At 35.6% G+C, this 9,511-nt stretch overlaps 1 non-coding gene across 1 annotated transcript; it reads right to left on the bottom strand.

The window, feature by feature from the left end:
• Positions 1–9,003: 9,003 nt before the first annotated feature.
• Positions 9,004–9,166, bottom strand: LOC116149055 (U1 spliceosomal RNA). Its single transcript, XR_004132690.1, has one exon. It is a non-coding gene; the product is annotated as a U1 spliceosomal RNA (small nuclear RNA).
• Between the last annotated feature and the right edge of the window lie 345 nt (positions 9,167–9,511).

Genomic DNA, 9,511 nt, shown 5'->3' with positions numbered 1-9,511 from the left:
GGTGAGCAAAGAGGTTTTTCTTAGCTGCCAGTACAAATCATCCCTTTTGTTGGCTCTTTAGATGGCTTAGCACCTCATAGTAACAAATTTCTTTTATAACCATGGCACAGACTTCAGTGCCTCCAAGTACATAAAATAGGATCGGTAATCATTATTGTAGGAAACCTATGGACAAGCAGTAAACCTTTCATTGGGAGGAGTCTTTTGTAATAGCCATCAGTTTAAACCTTTCGTTAAATAATACTGAGCAGTGATCATCAAGCTTCTATACTTCACCGTGTTCTACTACAGCTAGAAAGACGCCTGCAACCCATAGTTTCCACCTTCTAAGATAATAAAATTCTCCATTGGAGAGGGAGGATCTTGGAATTCCATTACACATTTTAGCCCTAACCCAGAATTTCCACTCATCTTAAAAGTTGTACCCTGCTTGTTCTTTTAAACATAGTTCAGGATGAGCATTACGGCTGGTTTCATTATGCAGGGTTGTATTTTAGAGCACTAAACACTAGCACCACACTCCTGGGCTTGATTTCTGAATTTCATAGCTTATGTGACCTTAGACATAATTGTCAAATTACTTAACTTCTATTTCTAGGGTATAAAGTCGTCCTTATAAAATGGAAATAATACTGCTTACATCTCACTAATAATAGGCTAGTGTAGAATGAGGTAATAGCACGATCATCAGTAATTATTACTTACTGCTCATCTGCTGGGGTAAAGGAAGTGTAAGAGTTAAAAAGGATGTTGGTCTTTCAAGAGTATGAACAGCCATTCACAGAATAAACGTAAGTGCCAAAAAAGGTAGAGAGAAATTCAAAAATCATTAGTAGGAAGGAAAAGTAAAGTTAGGTAACATAGTACAGGGGAATTCTTTCTAAAGTTGTATGTAATCTATGGTACAGTCAGAAGTATGGGGCAGTAGGCACGCTCAGGCACAGTAGGAGGGAGAGCATGATGGCATATCTTTGGGGGAAGGAAAGTTTAGCAGCAGTTCATAAAGTCACATGCACGTGTTTTCTGACCCAGAAATTTTACTTTAGAAATCTATCATAGGGTGACTTTTAGCCAAGTGGTGAACAGGTGTAGCTGTCTCCTTTACTCCACCTTCCTCAAAAAACACATGAAAAACAAACATGCTGATACAAAATAACAAATACATAAAAATCAAGTTAAAAAATACACACACACATGTGTAATAAGAAATCCTGTTTCCAGAAATAGAGAACTAAAAATCCAGCATGAAAAATGGACAATAATCACCCATGTGGATTTTGACCTAAAAGCACTGACGTTTTCATGCCCTCTGATACACAGGGGCAGCCTGCAGCTAGGTGGTATGAAGAGCTGGAACTCAAATTCTGAAGTAAAACTTCTGGCTGGAAAAGGGAGTTCTGTGAAAAAGGGATTAGGAAAAATTAATTGTCCCTCCAAGAGCTTTCTGTCTGTCCTGTTGTGGACATACATACGTGCACATGTACATAGATATTTTTAAAGGCTACTGAAAGGGCTTAGAGATAAATCTATTAGTCATCTTACATTTTAAGTGATAAAGGCAAAATGTGAAAATCTAAAAATATTTTCAGGTTTATATTCTACTTAATTGATAAATTTGCCTTTTCCATTTTATGGATAGCCATATAACCAGCTATATCTCCTTTCCTTTTGGAGGGAAAAGAAAGTGAAGTTGAGGGACAAATTTTCCACTGCACTATAATAATTGTGTAGTATTCTGTGGCCAGGTTAAGAACCCTGGCAGTCTTGGTTCCAGAAACCCTTACCTTAATTACTTAGAGAAACAATCAGAATGAGAAAGAGTAAACAGATGTAACAAAAATTTAAATTAGCACCTCAAGAAGAGGACAAAACTAAATAATTTCAAAGATATTTTTAAAAACTTCAAATAGTTAAAGAGAGAAGGAATAGAAATATCATTTTAAGAAAAGTAGAACACTACAAAAAACATTGGACTGACTTGAAAAAGAATGAAGTAGAACATTTGGAAGAAAAAATATATCATTAAAACAGAAAACTCAGTAGACTGCTTAACTGATAGCTAGATACACCTGAAGTGAGAATGAGAAGATGGGGAGACAGATCTCAGGAAAAAAGGCCCCAAAATGCAACCTAAGAAAGGAAAGAGGCTGACCACGTGAAAAAGCAGTGAAGTGAAACGGAGGATACAATGGAAATACACAACATACATTAAGATTCCGTGATTGTGAGAATAGAGAGGGAAAAAATATCTTTGGAAATATAAAACAGAAAATGTCTAGTATTGAAAAAGACATGATTGCCCAGATTATAGCAAGCAGCACAGTGAGTTCTGAGTAAGAGAAACAGAGAAGTCCTCTTAACTGAACCAGTTCTCTTGACTGACTCTGCAAATTAACGTGCTTACATTATTCTCGCTTAATGATTCTCATAGTGCGATAAATACAACTGGGAAGTGGCTGTGTGGTACATCAGTGCACTATAGCTCCCAACAGTTGAATTCTGTTCTCAAAAAGTCAGTTGTGTTTTGTCCCTATGTGTTATGTTAATTATAAAAACCAAGAAAATATCAATATAAAACAAAGAAGTATGTCAAGAAAAACTAGGTTGAATGTTTTAGGTAAACTCTATAAAGACATGCGACTTTAAAAAATAAGTGAAATTAAGTTTTGGCACAAGAACTGTAAACTTGGGATTAAAAGCCATAAATACCTGGAATATGGTAAACACAAACACTTCCAAACGATGTCTTTAATTTCTAACACCCACTATAAAGACATTGAAATTGGAAATTGTGGATAGTCCATTATGCATGTGGTTCATGATAAAATGATCACATGAGAATCTGACTAACAGACTCATCTTAAAGGAAAAGCCATATACTACATCAAAACTTACCAAATTATATAATTTATATATTTTAGTTTAAGTAAAATGTTTAAGATGAACAGTAATTTTTTTTAAAAAAAAAAGGATTCTCAGCTTTAACAATTTTTTTTTCTTCAAAGAGCTAATGGCTCTGGTAAGAGAGTAAGAGATCATCCTTTAAAAAAAAATCTGCATCCATGATTAACCTACAGAACATCAAAGTCATGAAAAACAAAAGAGCAATTACCTTCCAAGAAAAAAACAACAACAACAAAAAAAAACAATGACAGAGTTCAAATCAGCAGGTTTATCTAAGAATCCACTGTCAAATCCAAGATCATGAAGATTTATCCTGTTCTTCCAAGAGCTTTACGTCTTTAGTTCTTGTACATAGATTGTTGTCCCAGCACTATTTGTTGGATTAAATTGAATTGATTCCTAATTGAATGGGCTTGGAACCCTTGTCAAAAAACAATTGGCCATAGATGTATGGATTGGTTTTGAGGCTCTCAATTCTATTCCATTGGTTTTGATTTGTCTGTATGCCAGTATCACACTGTTTTGATTATTATAATTTTGTAGTAAGTTATGAAATTTCACCACCTTGGCTAAATTTATTCCTAGGTATTTTATTCTCTTAGATGCTACGGTAAATGGAATTGCATTCTTAGTTTCCTTTTTGAATTGTTCATTGCTGGTGCATAGAAATACTACTGTTTTTTTGTGTGTGTTGATCTTAGACACAGTAACTTTGCTGAATTTATTTACTAGCTCTAGTACCTTTCTTGTGGATTCTTTGGGGTTTTCTATTTATAGTATCATGCCATCTGTACATCTGTAGATAGAGATAGTTTTACCTTTTTTTTTTTTTTTTAACAGTTTGAGTGTCTTTTGCTTCTTTTTTTTTGTCTGATTTCTTTAGTGAAAACTTTTGGGACAAGGTTGAATAGCAGTGGTGAAAGCAAGAGTCTCTGTTTTGGTCTTGATCTTAGGCGGAAATCTTTCCGTTTTTCACCATTGAGTCTGTAGTGTTAGTTGCAGGTTTTTCATAAATGACCTTTGTCATGTTGATACACTGACTTTTAAAAGTATGAAACTATTAGTCCAGAAATAAATCCATGCCTATATGGTCAATTAATCTATAACAAAAGAGGAAAGAATATACAGTGCAGAAAAGACAGTCTCTTTAATAAATGGTGCTGGGAAAACGAGACAGCTATGCACAAAACAATGAAACTGTACCACTTTCTTATACCATGTACAAAAATAAACTCAAAGTGGATTAAAGGCTTAAATGCAATACCTAAAACTGTAAAACTCCTAGAAGAAAACATAGGCAGTAAGCTCTTTGACCTTGTTCTCAGCAATATTGTTTTGGATATGCCTCCTCAGGAAAGGGCAACAGAAGCAAAAATAAAAAAATGGGACTACGTCAAACTAAAAACCTTTAGCACAGAGCAGGAAACCATCATTAAAAAAAAAAAAAAAAGTCAACCTACTGAATAAGAAAAGATATTTGCAAACAATATATCCAATAAAGGGTTGATACCCAAAATACATAAGGAACTCATGTAACTCAGTATCAAAAAACAGACAACACAATTAAAAATTGGACAGAGGACCTGAAAAGACATTTTCTCCAAAGAAGACATACAGATGGCCAACAGGCATGTGAAAAGATGCTCAACATCACTAATCATCAGGGAAATATAAATCAAAATGACTAGATACTACCTCACATCTGTCAGAATGGCTGTTATCAAAAGGACAAGAAATAACAAGTGTTGGCAAGGATACAGAGCAAAGGGAACCCTCCCCCCCCGCACTGTTGGGACTGTAAATTGATGTAGCCACTATGAATAACAGTATGAAGTTTCCTCAACAGATTAAAAAATAGAACTACCATACAAATTCAGCAATTCTACTTCTGGGTATTTATCCAAATAAAACAAAAACACTAATTAAAAAATATATATATATATCCCTATGCTCATTGAAGCATTATTTACAATAGCCAAGCTATGTAGACAACCTAAGTGTCCATCAATAAAATGGATAAAGAAGATGTGGCTTATGTACACAGTGGAAAATTACCCAGCTATAAAAAAAGAATGAAATCTTGCCACTTGCGACAACATGGATGGATCTAGAGGGTGTTAAGCTAAATGAAGTAAGTCCAACAGAGAAAGCCAAATACCATATGATTTCAACTATATGTGGAATCTAAAAGAAAAAAGAAGCAAACAAACAAGACAAAATAAAAGAGAAACGAAACTATAGATACAGAGAACAAACTGGTAGTTATCAGAGGAAGGAGGTTTGCGGGGACAGGTGAAATAAGTAAAGGGGATTAAGAAGTACAGACTTGCAGTTATAACATGAATAAGTCATGGTCAAGTAATGTACAGCATAGGGAATATAGTCAATGGTATTGTAATACCTTACATGGTGACAGATGATAACTAGAGTTACCATGGAGATTATTATATAATGTATAGAAATATTAAATCACTATGTTGTATACCTGAAACTAATATAGTATTGTGTGTTCATTATAATTATATCAATTGATATAAATTATAATTCAATAAAAAATTTGGATATTTTTTAAAGCAAGAGAAATAAAGAAGAGGATTAAAAGAATTTCTGTTAAAATGATTTGATGCTATTGTTTTAAAAATTCAACACCATGTAACTCTGAATATTTATAAAGGATACATCTGGAAATACTGAAAAATATAAATTAAAAAGATGGAAAAATATGTATTAGAAAATAACCCCCCAAAAAGTTGGTCTACAATTTTAATAACAAGCACAGTGGTATTTACAGAATTCTAGTCTACATGCTTTTGGAAGGATACCAGCTCACAGTATCAGGGGGAGCAGGAAGAAGACATTGGAAACACCAGAAAACAAGGAAGCTCGAAGGAAATCAGGAAGCAGGAAACATTGCAACACACTCCTGCAGGAACAGCCTGGCTAGTGTGTTGCCACAGCTGCCACTGCTGTCATCACCTCTGTTGCTGCTACTGTGAGGATTCTGACCCTCAAAATTCCTTGATTCCTTGCTTCACACACTGTTCAGAGTCCTAGGAGCATGAATCTCGCTGACTGAGCTGGTGTCTCAGCCGTCTCTGGCTGTTAGAAGAGGCTTGTAGGAAGGCTTGGGTTCCATGGTGGAGGCAGACACTAGGGAGTGGTCTCTGACCAAAATGATCAACAGTGAAGGAGAGGAAATTCACTGAAAGGAAACTGGGGAGACTTCCTGAAGAGTAATATATGGTAATTTTTTAAATGTCTGGAAAGATACAATTAGAAGCAGCTGCCAATGTGGAAGGAAAGAAATAGACTAAACAGTGTTTTGAAAATTCTGTATCCTTATGTACAGTTTTGCAGTTCTTTAACGATGAAATTGCACTCATGCATGGCTTATGTATTTTTTTAAAATAGGTTTTAAAAATTATACTTAAAAAAAGAACTTTCACCTTTAAAAGTGAGAATTACATACTCACAGCACTTTTAAACTTTCATGGGAATAATTGATGTAAACCCCGCTTCAGCAAAATTCAAGGGAGGAGAAATCTCCCTGGGACTGCAGAGATTTCACTGTTGGCTAATCTACTTTTTTTTTTTTCCTTGAAATGCGTTGGCTTCATCTACCTTTAGAAGTTTCTTCTGTTGAAAACTCTGGATGATTTTTTTCTCTCTCTGAAGCCAGCCAGATACTTTGTAGTCAAATAAATTGTCAGAAAAACTGCTGTATCTAGAGATTTTTGCTGAAGTAGAAATGTGGCCACAGCCTTCTCAGAGGAGCTCACCATTTGGGATTATATTTAAAAAAAAAAAACCATCAAAATTAAAAGCTGCATTATATCATTTTTGAATTAACCATGCTCTTAGGGAAATGTAGTTTTACATATGTGTAGAAATGTTTGTGTGTGGATGCATGCACGCGCACGCACACGTGTGTGTATGTTAGTGATAGAGACAAAGAGACACAGAGAGACTCACTCCAGCTCTGTAAGGCCAATATAGATATTTAGATTCCGAGAGAAATGACCTGGTTGGAACTTAAAACCAACTGAAATTTGTACCTTTATTAATAATATCTAACACTGTAACTGAAGTTAATTGTCTACAACATAATCCAAGAGGTTACATTTTGGAGGTCTCTTCTGTGATACCTATGTATTCATTCACCCACGATTTGATTCATTCATTTATTCATTTAACAAATCTCTGGTAAGTGATTATTCGATGGCACTTCTGCTAGACAATGAAGATACAGAGTGAATCAAACACAGTATAGGGGAGAGAAGTGCAACTAACCAGGTAATTAATATGGACCAGTGTGATCTGTGCTGGGATATCCAGGATGATTTGTGAGCTCTGAAAGAAGACATAACATTGAAGACTGGAGTGAAGATTTGGTGGAGGAGAGTGTTGGGGCATGTCAAGAAAGCAAACTGAAACTGAGTCTAAAGGGTGGGAACTATAAGTAGAAAAAGTAGAGATTTTTAAATAACTAATTGATCGACAGGGTGAGATCTCTTGAAGATTGTGGGGCAACAAAACCGAATACTTTAGGGACGTCATTGTTTTTAATGTACTTGAAGCTTGCATGACTGGATTGGTAAGAGGGGACATACAGTAGACATCGACTGTTTTTACTGTTCAGTATACACTCACCTTTTTTTCTGGGAATGATAAACTGAATTCCAATTGGGGAATTAGCTTCTCCCCTCACACACTCCCTATGTACGCACGCACGCACACACGCACGCATACAGCACATAAAACGGAACCCAGGACCTTGGACCTATCAATTGTATCCATTTCTTTAGGCACAGTAATTGGTCAAGACTTAAGCATGTACCCCAATCAGAGCCAAAGTACAACTTACTTGGCAGTTTCCAAGAAAGAGATATTGACTCTTCTGTTCGGCCTGAAGCCTGAGGGAATGTTGGGGCTGGAGCTTCAGGCAACCTCTTGCTGCCATGTGACGCTTGATGCTGAAGCCAATATCACAGAAGGCAGAGTAAAGAGATGGAGAGAAACCAACTCCTAATTATATTTTCTGGGCCTTGAATCCAGTCTTGTTATTTTATGTGAGCCAATAAATTCCCTTTTTGCCTAAATGAGCTGGTTGTAATTTTTTTCACTTGCCACCAAGAGTCCTAATTGATGCAGTCCACAAAGAGGACGCTGTGCGGTGGGGATGAAAAAGAAAGAAGCTAATATTTCTTAAGCAACTATTTGTCCCCACCAGGTGAAGCTAGGCACTGCTGTTTTCTGGGTTTTAAGGTTCACAATATTCCAGGAAACCAAGTGAAAGCATCCATCCTAGTACAAAGGTCTGCTGTCTAATTCTAAATCCTATTCATTGTACGTTGTGCTGTGCTGTTGGTTTAAGGTTTACTCTAGGCCAACATTGCCTTTACTGTTTTAGGGAACACTAGTGTTAGGTGAAATGTTAATAAGTGTTATATGATGGACAAATCAAATTCTTTAAAAAAATTTTTTTTTTAACGGAGGTACTAGGGATGAGATTCAGGACCTTGTGTATGCTAAGCATGCGCTCTACCACTAAGCTATATCCATACCCACTCCCAAATTCTTAATATATAAGATACTCTTAAAATGTAAGAAAAATATTAAACGTACTTGTGGGTTTGATCTTTTTTTATATGTCTTGTAGAAACGGTTCAAGGGGTCTGATGAGGGATCACCTACAGCATAAATTAAAGATGCTTAAAAATTATGCATTGGTGCACAGGTGACATTGTCAGCCTACACAATGTATTGATCTAGGGTTTTTAATTGAGAATTAAGTTTGTGCTTCTAACTTCTTGGGGGGGATATTATTCCATGTGTATTGGCAATAGAGGTTCATACTACAAATGGCTGATGAAGGGAAGTTTTTAATAAGAAGACAGACTTGAAAAGGTCTCAGATAAAGCAACAAAGAAAATCAGAATGATTCAAAGTGAATGTGATTAATGACAAATGTAAATTTCCAAACACTACTGTGAGGTAAACCGTCCAAGATTAAATAAGTAAATATTTTGGGACCTGCCGTATGTAAGGCTTAAAACATTAAATTTGTGTTACTCTCTTTGCTATAATTTACTTTTTTTCCAGGAGAGAGCGTAAACATAGTCCCCTACTACCACAAACTATGTAGTCCAGTTTCCCACTTTTGGGGAAATTGCAGGGGTCGCACATCCAGAGTGCAGTGGATAAGCCTCGCTCTGGGAAAACCACTTTCGTGATCACAGTGTCTTGCCTGCCAGGTAAGTACAATTTACTTTTTAAAATGAGGATTTTATAATATCCTGGAATTAAAATATTGGAATGTATTTGGTTCTGTGCCTAACAGGAAGACCTGGCTCAGAAATATTATTCCTGCTACGTGGGAAAAAAAGACACAAAACACTGTTCTTGTACAAAGGATGGGTCTTTTTACATCATATTATATTACAAAATGTACAATAAATTATTATTCACTTTATGTAGACATTTTCTTTTTGTTCTTAATTGGGAAAAATATTTAATTTCTGTAAAGGTACTTTTGTTCAGTTACAGAATTTTAAAACCCTATGAAGAAAGATTACTTGCAGCAGTTATTTCTTCTGAGACCGCTTTT

This window comes from Camelus dromedarius, chromosome 20 (assembly GCF_036321535.1).
Source record: "Camelus dromedarius isolate mCamDro1 chromosome 20, mCamDro1.pat, whole genome shotgun sequence".
NCBI classification, from domain to species: Eukaryota; Metazoa; Chordata; class Mammalia; order Artiodactyla; family Camelidae; genus Camelus; species Camelus dromedarius.
The sequence above is the reverse complement of the archived record's forward strand: the minus strand, read 5'-3'. Positions and strand labels throughout refer to the sequence as shown.